Source organism: Micropterus salmoides, unplaced genomic scaffold (assembly GCF_014851395.1).
Source record: "Micropterus salmoides isolate LMB-PRFRI ecotype aquatic unplaced genomic scaffold, ASM1485139v1 Ms_hic_scaffold_2343, whole genome shotgun sequence".
Classification (NCBI taxonomy): Eukaryota; Metazoa; Chordata; class Actinopteri; order Centrarchiformes; family Centrarchidae; genus Micropterus; species Micropterus salmoides.
The window spans coordinates 7,765-17,500 of NW_024041533.1; the positions used below are offsets into that span (position 1 = coordinate 7,765).

The following is a 9,736-nucleotide window of genomic DNA, read 5'->3' on the forward strand; positions in this document are numbered from 1 at the left end:
TTACAGAGAAACTTAAACCAGAGTGAAATTCCTTGGATGTGCACACGGTATACTTGAAGATACTTAAAGTTGATTAACTTTGCGAGGATTGTGCGATGTCACTGAATTATAATTTCACTATTGAACAACCTTAGCCTTATTAATTCACACGTTATTCAGCATGATTCAATGACCTCCTCTCGGTTCTGTCATGAACTCAGTGCCATTATAATCCTTTTGACGGAGAGGTCAACGTTACGAGGCACATAGACACGCTTCCTCGCCATGCTGCAGAGTCTGCAGTACTATTCTGCCGCCCTGTGGCCTGGTTAGGCGGCACCAGTTTACATTTCTAACAGCACCCCTGCGTTTTCTGTTTCACAGGTCCCTCGGTGGCACCCGTAGGGTTTTCGGCAAAGTCAGACGTGTATCTAAGCGTCGAACAGGATGTTTGCTACCAAACAGCTAGAAGATGAACAGTCCTGTGAGCCGTCGCTTGATCCCAGCGTGTTCGTCTGAGACACTTAACTAAATGAATTCAAACGAGGATGTCATCCGACGTAACGTTAGACTTCGGAAATCACCAACAATATTCTGTGATGGATAGTGACAACGGGATCATCTCCATCGACCAGGGAGGAGAGTGGGGTAAGCGTCGGCTAACAACACTTTCTAGAAAGTCGCACACAGGGACGCAGAGGTAGCTACAGCTAGCTAACATTACCAGTCGAGGTAAGAGATATAACGTTAACCAAGAAAGCTGCCACTGAAATACTAAGTAATGACAAGGTTGCTGTTTCGAAAACAGTTATTAACGCCTGGGGTTGATGCGTTTCCATCGCTTCAAGTTAATGCAGTTAGCATTAGCTAGCCGTAGATGATGTAACCTGTAGACCCTGGGTGATATGTAATTAATAACCAGCTATATGGCAGAAGACATTACCTCGTCTACACCATAGGCTGTATATACGCTAAAACAGGGACTATATATCTGTAGATATAGCTAACTCAGCTAGCTCATAACTTCAAAACAGAAGAATGCTAATGTTAACATTCTTTGTATTGTGTAACAAATAGCAACTAGCCACATCCTGCAGGTGATTAAATAATAATAATAATAATAATAATAATAATGGACCCCTGTAAAGTAGATAAGTTATGTTAACCTTAACTGTTCTTTTACTGCCAAATGTTTCAGTTTTGTTTGTTTTACATTCTATTTTATTTTGTTTCATTAAGATTGTGTTTTTGTGAGTTCCGGTTTCATGCTGGATTGTGCATGTGTTTATTATTTCGGTTGTTGTGTTATTAGTGTAAGTGTGCATTGTCTATATTTGGAAAAGTGTGTAATGTGTATGTTGTATTATGCAAAAAAAAAAAAACACTGATACAAATCAACACTTCATACATTATACTGCTTACAGTTATATAACTATTTAGGTACAATGCATTTATTTACTTTTCCTATTAGCCAGTTCATAAAAATAAAAGTATTAAAGGCCTTATATGACTGCTTATCATTGCTACTGGGAGATGGACTGAAATAATGTGGAGCAAGTCAGTCTCTTTTGTAGTTGTATTATTTTAATTTCTAAAGGCATGATTAGTATCTTACTTAAACTGTACAATGGACTGAGAGCAGTTGAACTTGGAAGTTTATGTTGAATGTATTGTATTGTTGTTGTTACACAGACATCAGCCTGTTTGATGAGCTGGACAACCTGGGAGATGCAGATGAGCTGCTTGAGGCCCTGCAGAATAGTGGCTATGTGAGTAACTCATCCTTTGAATATGCAAATAGTAATTTGTCAAGTGAGAGTCTTATAGGAAACGTGTGCAACAGGAATTGTGAGAAGCAAGAGATATGCTTGTTAACAGTGGTGCAGAGCTGGAGATAGAGGTGCCTGAGTAGCAAACATGGTAGCGCAGTATGCTATGTAAGGAAATGTGATACGGGAACAGCAACACCCCACATTTGTTGTGAAGGTGTCAGCCATACTATATGCAAGAGTTTTATTGACTGTTTCTTGAACACTTTAAATTCTCCTCCTTCTGACATAACAACTGTTTTCTGCACTTGGCAGAAAGAATAAGAAAAGAATACAGTAATTATATGCACATCGCTTCGATTGTTGATCAGACATTACCTTTGTTTACAGTCTGCATTCTGATGAGGTCTTTTGTTTAAAAAGTCTGTGTTTGGTTTCTCAGGCCAGTGAGGGTCCAGACCTGGACTTTGATATCGACATACCGTTGTGGAATGAGGTGGACAGAAGCAGCACCTGCACAGGTACAGCAACGCATGTTTACCTTTGTGTGAACATGGCTATCGCATTTCATTCATATGATGTAACTTATGTGATATACTGTTTCAATTTGACAGAATATTCTCAGGTACACTGTTGTTGCTTTGCTGCATGCAGCTTTAAGTGTAATATACAATTGATGCCCCACTGTTGAGGAAATAAAAATAACTTTTAATTAAAGATTATTATTATTTTCTGAAATTTCCTAGCTTCTTTACTTTACTGCTGGTTCTGTGTTTCTTCAAAAATTTGGAAAACTATTACCTAATATAACTGTGATGACTTTGTTTGTTTATTTAATGTTTACATGGCTGCTTTATGATTAGTTTGCAAAGACAGCAGGTGTAGCTTATTTATCAGTGTGTGTTTATGGGACACAGTGGTATATGCTAAATAAATAAAGGATATAGAAAGGGTGGTAGTATAAGAGTATATGTGTGCCAGTATGCTGTAATAATAAATCACATCCGCCTATGCTGACAAGCATACATATATGACACATTTTTCTGTTTTTTCTTTGTCCTTGTGTATCCAGATGGTGAGGTGAGCATGGACTCTCTGTCACCTGCCCACACTCTGAGCTCACTCCCTTCTCCGGCCTCTGTGGAAGCCCTGTCCCCATACTCCTTAGTGAGTTACTCTTATCTCAACTCTTTGTCCTTCTCAGTTTTCGGCGTTTGACTTGTATTTCCAATGCAAATTTTACCACGGCTGTTGGTCGTGTGTATTTGCATGTGCCCCTTTTGGTGTGCGCTGGTTTCTTCCAGATGGTGTCCAAACATTGACAGCTGCTCTTTGCTTTTGGATAGCGACACCACATACACACTTGAGACACTTATTAACAAAAGCCTTAAACACCTTGTCACACTAATACATTTACTGCCAGACTGAGCTGTGCCCCGCCCCCTCGTTAAATAAAGGTGCTGACAACTTCAGCCACATTAGCATAATTTAGCAGGCAGATGTTTTTGCAGTGTGTCAAAACAAGGACAAGGGTTGCATCTACGTCTGGCCCCACTACCACCTGCACACATTTGTCTGCTAACTGAATCACCCTGACTGAATCCAAGGACACGTTTGTCTGCTAGAGGCTGCAGCTAACGATGAATTTAGTATTCAAAGCTTCGACAGATTATTTCAACGATTCATCGATGCGTAGTTTAAGAAGTACTTAAATGACGCATCCCCCCCTCAGCTGTGCACGTTTATACTGTGTCATACAGCAAACATCAGACTAACAACTAGACAGCTGCTTTACAAACACAACATGACTACACGACTGTCAGCGTCGGCCGATGGCCGTGCTGTCCACACAACTTGCAGTCATATGACGGCAGTCTTGAAGTCGTTGTGGCGTTCACACTACGTGACTGACACACACACACACACTACAGGAGCTGACAGCAGCTGTGTCACCCGACGCTGGTCTCCAAACCATGTTTTGTCAAGAAAACAGCGAAATGTGAAACGGGAAATGAGCAATCCTGCACACAAAACAGCTGTTTGTTATTATAAAGATACCAATTATAAAGACAAAGAATATGGGTGAAAGGATGGATTAGCACACGCAGCTAGCAGGGATCAGAGAGAGCTGGAGGGGAGTAAAAAGGTGTAGCTCCCCTACACCCAGTTAACTCATCACTGTGAGGTTACAACTCACGGCCCAAAAAGGAGAACAACAAACGCACGTGTGCACATTTTCAGCCGGAGACTGCAGCTTACTTTGGCTTCAACTCAACAATCAATCATGATTTCAGTTAAATGCTAAAGTTGCTGTTACTGTTACCATGTCAGTGTCCCCTGCCAGAACACCGGTGCTTTCTGGTTAGATGCTATCATGCTATTGTGGAGGCTACATAAGTTTCGTTTTAAGGTGGACGGACGGTAACATAAGAGTTGTTGTTTTCTTTAGCTTGAAATAATCCCGTACTTTGGACACTTTCTTCTTTGTCCCTCGCTACATTCTCTCTCTTCCTCCACTTTGCAAGCAGCTCCATTATAATCAAGTCGTGTTCACAGCGTAAGCGCGATGTGCGACAGTAATAAATGTCCGTGCAAAACACTGTGCTGTATAGTTAAATGGATTAAACGAAGCATTGATGCAAAGAATTTGTGTCGAAGCATTTTATTAATCGATTTTATTGATTTAATCTATGAATCGTTTCAGTCCTAGAACATTGAATTTATTATAGTATACTTAATCCATATTTTATCTGATGTGTCTCACAGCACTGTACATATATTGTGATACATAGAGTTTTATTGGCTTCAGCAAAAACTGACCTTCTCACCCTTGTTAAACAGGACAACAATCATATTTCATCAGATAGTGTGTTTTACTTTCTTGTGAAGTTTGTTGATGACTGCATGATGAATGCAAATGTAGGCAAGCATCAAAATCTCTCTGAGATACTCTCACATAATGTGTTCATTAGTAGCCTGTTTGGATGACAATAACAGGATGTTGTGCAAACAAGACACTGTACTGTACTGTGTATTTTTAAGAGTCAGTGTCAAGCAGCAGAAGTCAAACTAATTAAAGGAGCATTTCAGATGTCATTTTAGTAGGCACTGAACTGCAACCCTGCTTTTTTTGTACTGCTGATGTCGAGCAAAAAGAGGTCCAGTATTTAGTTAGACACAAGTTTTCTCTGCCCCTCATCCAGGATGAGGCCCCGTCTCCACTGTCGCAGCTCTCTCCTGTTTCGGTCCACTCAGAGTCCAGCAGCTCTTCTGTAATATCTGCTCCAGCTAAGAAATCTTCGAAGAGGACCAGTCAGACCACACGAGGTAAGACAGCCTCCACCACATCTGCTTGCTCAGCTGTCATCTATATTTGTATGCTTTGTTCAAAAGCCAGGGGAAATTCTGCACCACACTCTGGGTTTGCAGAATTCTGGGATGTGATCAACCAAAGAAAGAGAGACAGTAGTGGTCTCTTATAAGAAAAGACTTGGAATGAAAATGCCCTCTAACAGAAAATGCAGATTTCCTCACTTGAACTTGGAGTCAGCCTTTCCTTGTATTTACATAAATCCTATTGTTTAATTTTTTTTGTTATTTCACTTCTTCCACCCCCATCCCCTGGCGCACACACACACACACACACCAGCCAAACAAGCTCAGCCAATCAAGAGGCCGATTCAGATTGGCCCGAAGGTTTCCATCCAGCCGAAGCCGCTGATTACAGCTGTGCCCTTGGCTCATGCAGCAGCTCCCCTGCAGGCCAAGACAATCATCATCCAGCCCCTGCAGACCACTGTGCTGCCTGTGGTCAAACCAACTCCGGTCAACATCCAACCAGCGCCCCCTCCAGGTCAGAGCCCACACTGCAACACGTTACCTCACATCACACTGTGTTGCATCAGACCAGTGCACTGAATATATCAGCATGCAGTTCTTCTTTTACTCAGTATTTTGGAATTCATTTTAAGTTGGAGATTACATGATATTAGTGATATTTATCATTTGCGATGATTTTGGTTGTTGTGCTTGTTAATAGACAATAATTTAGTTGCTGTGTCTTGGCCAACAGATGGCGCTTTAACCTTAGTTTTTGCTCATCATTGTTCTTCAGTCCTTGCTGTCCCATATTATCCTTGATGGTCAAAAGAATAATACTAAATAAGTAAATCAGACACTATAAGTAAATCAGACATTAAGATGTTAGTTTTTCCTTTTTGTCTCAAAATAATGTCCAGTTTTGGCTACATTTGAAGAAAAAAAAAAAAAAACTATCTTGGTAATCAGCCATCATAAATATACAATCACGAAAGTTTCATCTAAAACCCACATTTAAATACTTTTTATGGGCTGCTCTGTGTTTTTGTGTGTATTGTGCATTTAAGTCATTATGTTTTGTGTTTTAGCCTGCCTGGTTTACCAATCTGGTCATCTGTGTGTTACATCAGCAGCACATAGGCCAATGTAAATACTTATGTCATTGCTTGGGACTCAAGTGGGTGGAGTGTCTTGAATTTGAGCTTGGTTCTCCTGTCTGCCTGGTAATAGCCAAGATGGCAGATGGCTAGGGCCAAGACATCCAAGTTTAGGACCCCAGATGGAAGTCAAGTCGTGCCTGCTCAGTATTAGGAGTCTCTTTGGTTCCAGAATGCCACAATATTCACAGCTAAGGAGTGAGCCCTAAGCATCAGGCTGATGAAAGGAAGAATTCTGAGCTGTTTACCAATGAGTTCACATTTTATGGAGTCTGAAATGGGCTGTCATGTGTCTCCAAAGAACAAACAGGCTGACAGGTGTTCCCAAGGTGTTTAATTTTTTTTGACTTTCATCCTCATGAACATTTCTTACAGATGGTGAGCTTGAGCGCAAGACACAGCTTTGGCACCACACACATTCATTAGCTGCGCTGGCTAACACTTTTGCACAATTAGCAGTGACAGGTTGTTTAGTATTAGAGGTGAAGGTTGCTGGGTCAGTTTGAGGAATGGTTCCTGGCACAGTCTTACTGTGAAGGGTGGGCTGTGCTCTGGGGGGCTCCTACATTAACAGGACATTTATAAACCTGGACAATATCATATTTTGTTTGAGGTTTTGCTTGTGTCTCTCTTTCAGGCAGTAATCCATTTTGAATGTGGGCACAGGTGCATGTTTATGTGTGTGCACATAAAACTCACACACCTCTCAGTTTGGAATGTGGAAGTTTAAGACCACAGGTCGAGATGGTAAACATCTTTTCCATCTGTACTTTAAACACAGAGAGTCCCGTTAAAGACATGGGGTTAATGTAGGTCACCAGAGAGCTTCAAGGAGCTGGACTGGACCATCTGCAGCAGGAGCACACTGATGCAGCTTCCAGCTTGTATAGAATATTAGCTTGATATATATAGTATATATGTATATGTATAGATGGCACGACAAATGTGGGCTGAGAACACAAACAAAAACATAATAACAAACTAACAGACACACATAATCAGAGTCAGCGTTAATCAGCGTTAATCATACAGTAAAAGTCTGATTATAGTATATAGCTAAGACCCGTAATTTGAAAATGTGTATGTGTTGTGTCTCTTTCTCAGGATGTCCCGTAGTGCTGTCTCAGCCGGGCCAGGTGCTGCGGATTCAGACACCACAGGCCGTCACCGGCAATGTGGTCGCCATGCCATCGCTCAGACAGGACAGGCCCGTCCCAGTCGCTGCTCCTCCAGTGGTCTCTGTCACACTTCGAAGCCCTTCGTCAGATGATGATGTGAGTCCCGTCCACACTCTTTAGCACTTAAGTTAAAAGGTTGAACTGGACTGAGGTTTTAACACAGAGGCGGGTAGATGAGGACCAGCGCAGATTAGTGCTGCTACCCTCTTTCAAAGGGTAATGCCAAAAAATAAACATTGCGTAGGGCAGTAGTTCTCAAAGTTTTCCTGTCAGGCCCCCCAATTCAGAAGCCAAAAACGTTGTGTCCCCCATTCCCAGCAAAAGTTTCATTTTTCCCAGTCATTAACAATACTGGCAACTGAAATAAACAAGCCTGCTAAAAATAGCCTAGCTAGCATCCCAGCACCTTTGTTTGTTTAGGTCACCACATGAATCATATTCATGCAACTTTAGGTCTGCTCAACATCCATGCCCTCCTTGCAGTGGCGCTAAGCCTCTCCAGGCGGCCCATCCCCCAGTTTGAGAAACACTGGCATAGGGGACTAAATAAAAAATTGTAATTGGTGTTTTTTTAATATTCTTGAATTGTTGAAGTTAGTTTTTGGGATGAATGAGGAATGCAGTGGGTACTAATGCTACTCCATTTCACAAGCATGGGTGGTTTAAATCTGTTACTTTTTGGCAAGTACAAAACCTACAATCTGCCCCCTCCAACTTTCTGTGTGGTTACTTATTGCGCGTGTGTGTGTGTCATTATTGCTGATTGCACACATAAGTGCTGCCCATTTATACATCTTACTCTATATCTTGTCAAACACCCACATAACTGTAAAAATGGGTCTCAAAATATTTTCAGACCCACTCAATTTGCCTTGATTGGTTACACCCAACGTGGTCTCAAGGGGACTCTGAATCATTTTTTTTCTGGCTACGCATTTACCTAATGGGGAGGTTGTTCACTAAGAAACCAAGTCAGTAAATAGAGGTACATACATGAAGTTAAGTTTGACATCCTCGTCAAACATTTGGTCTGCGCACACATGACTTTAACACCACAGTGATTCGTATGCTTTCAGTGGAAGAGTATCTCTTTATTTCTCTCTCTCGCAACTGTAGAAATTTTCACTCACAAGCTCCTTTTCATTCATAGGTCTAAGTAGTACCTTAAAAAGTTGTGTTTGTGTGAGTGGACATCCGAGGACTTGCCTGTGTGCACGCTTATGAGTAGCCACATGGGCGTGCCGTGCATGCGCTTGGCCATTAGGTAACTATGATGTTGTGGTCATTCACACTCTGACTGGATCCTGTCCAACATAAATTCTCTCTCTCTCTCGCCCTATTTTTAGCATTTATTTTAATTTCACAAACCATTAACTTTAATTTCTGCGTCTAATATGAAAATAAGGCGTTCAAGGAAAAAGTGTCTGCCCTTTTTATTTAAGATGGTGAATTAATTTTTCCACACTAAAGGAAAAGGAAAAGACGGCATGGACCATGTCAGTATGTAAAGATGCAAATGACCCGTGTCTTCTTAAGTGAATAAGTAACAGGAACAGAGCTCAGAGTAGCTGATGCCATGTATACAAGATGCAGATGTTTTTTGTGAATTGATTTGTCACTCTTGTGCTCTTAGAAGAGGGGTATCTGCAGTGTCATTTTTAAAATGATGTTAGTCAGAATAACCCATGAGCCTTCATGATCATTATTGGCCTCTGCTTAGGGTTTTATTGGAAAGACGTACGTTATATAATTGTTGTTGAACAGTGTCATAGAAGGATGATACTCTCTGTGTGAATCTTTCCGTGTGTTGCATTCAGGGGTGATGTCAAGACAGCTGCAGCGAACAGAAAACACACACACTCACACACATGCAAAGTGAACACACAGTCTCCTGATCTTCTGGATTTCATCCTCAAACGGTCATTTCTCCTAGGTCTGTGTAATGACAGCACGGGACAGTAGAGAGCTTTCAGGGAATCTCGTAAGGTACTATTAAGTGCAGCAGGGACTGCCACAGAGATTTAAAAGTTAAAAAAGAAAACACAATTACAGTATGTTTTGTTTATGGTGCAAGCTTGCGGTCTCTCAATAAAAGCTCCCCATCTTTTGAGCAGGCTGGTCTTATTTTGGGTGGAAGAGTCTGATATTCTTTTAAAGACATGGGACTAGTTTGTTGGCCAGTGCTTCTGATTCTCGTTCCTTTGTTGTTTGATTGAACTACAAATGCCTGTCCTGCTAGTCTCAATTGGCAGCCTCCATTGCAAATGTCCGACAGATGCCATGACTTTCAGCAACTTCAGTGTTGTTTCAGGCATTGGCCCCCAGAGCAACAGTT

At 41.4% G+C, this 9,736-nt stretch overlaps 1 pseudogene; it reads left to right on the forward strand.

The window, feature by feature from the left end:
* Window positions 1–396: 396 nt before the first annotated feature.
* LOC119918679 overlaps window positions 397–9,736 on the forward strand; it is an 18,162-nt pseudogene continuing 8,822 nt past the window's right edge.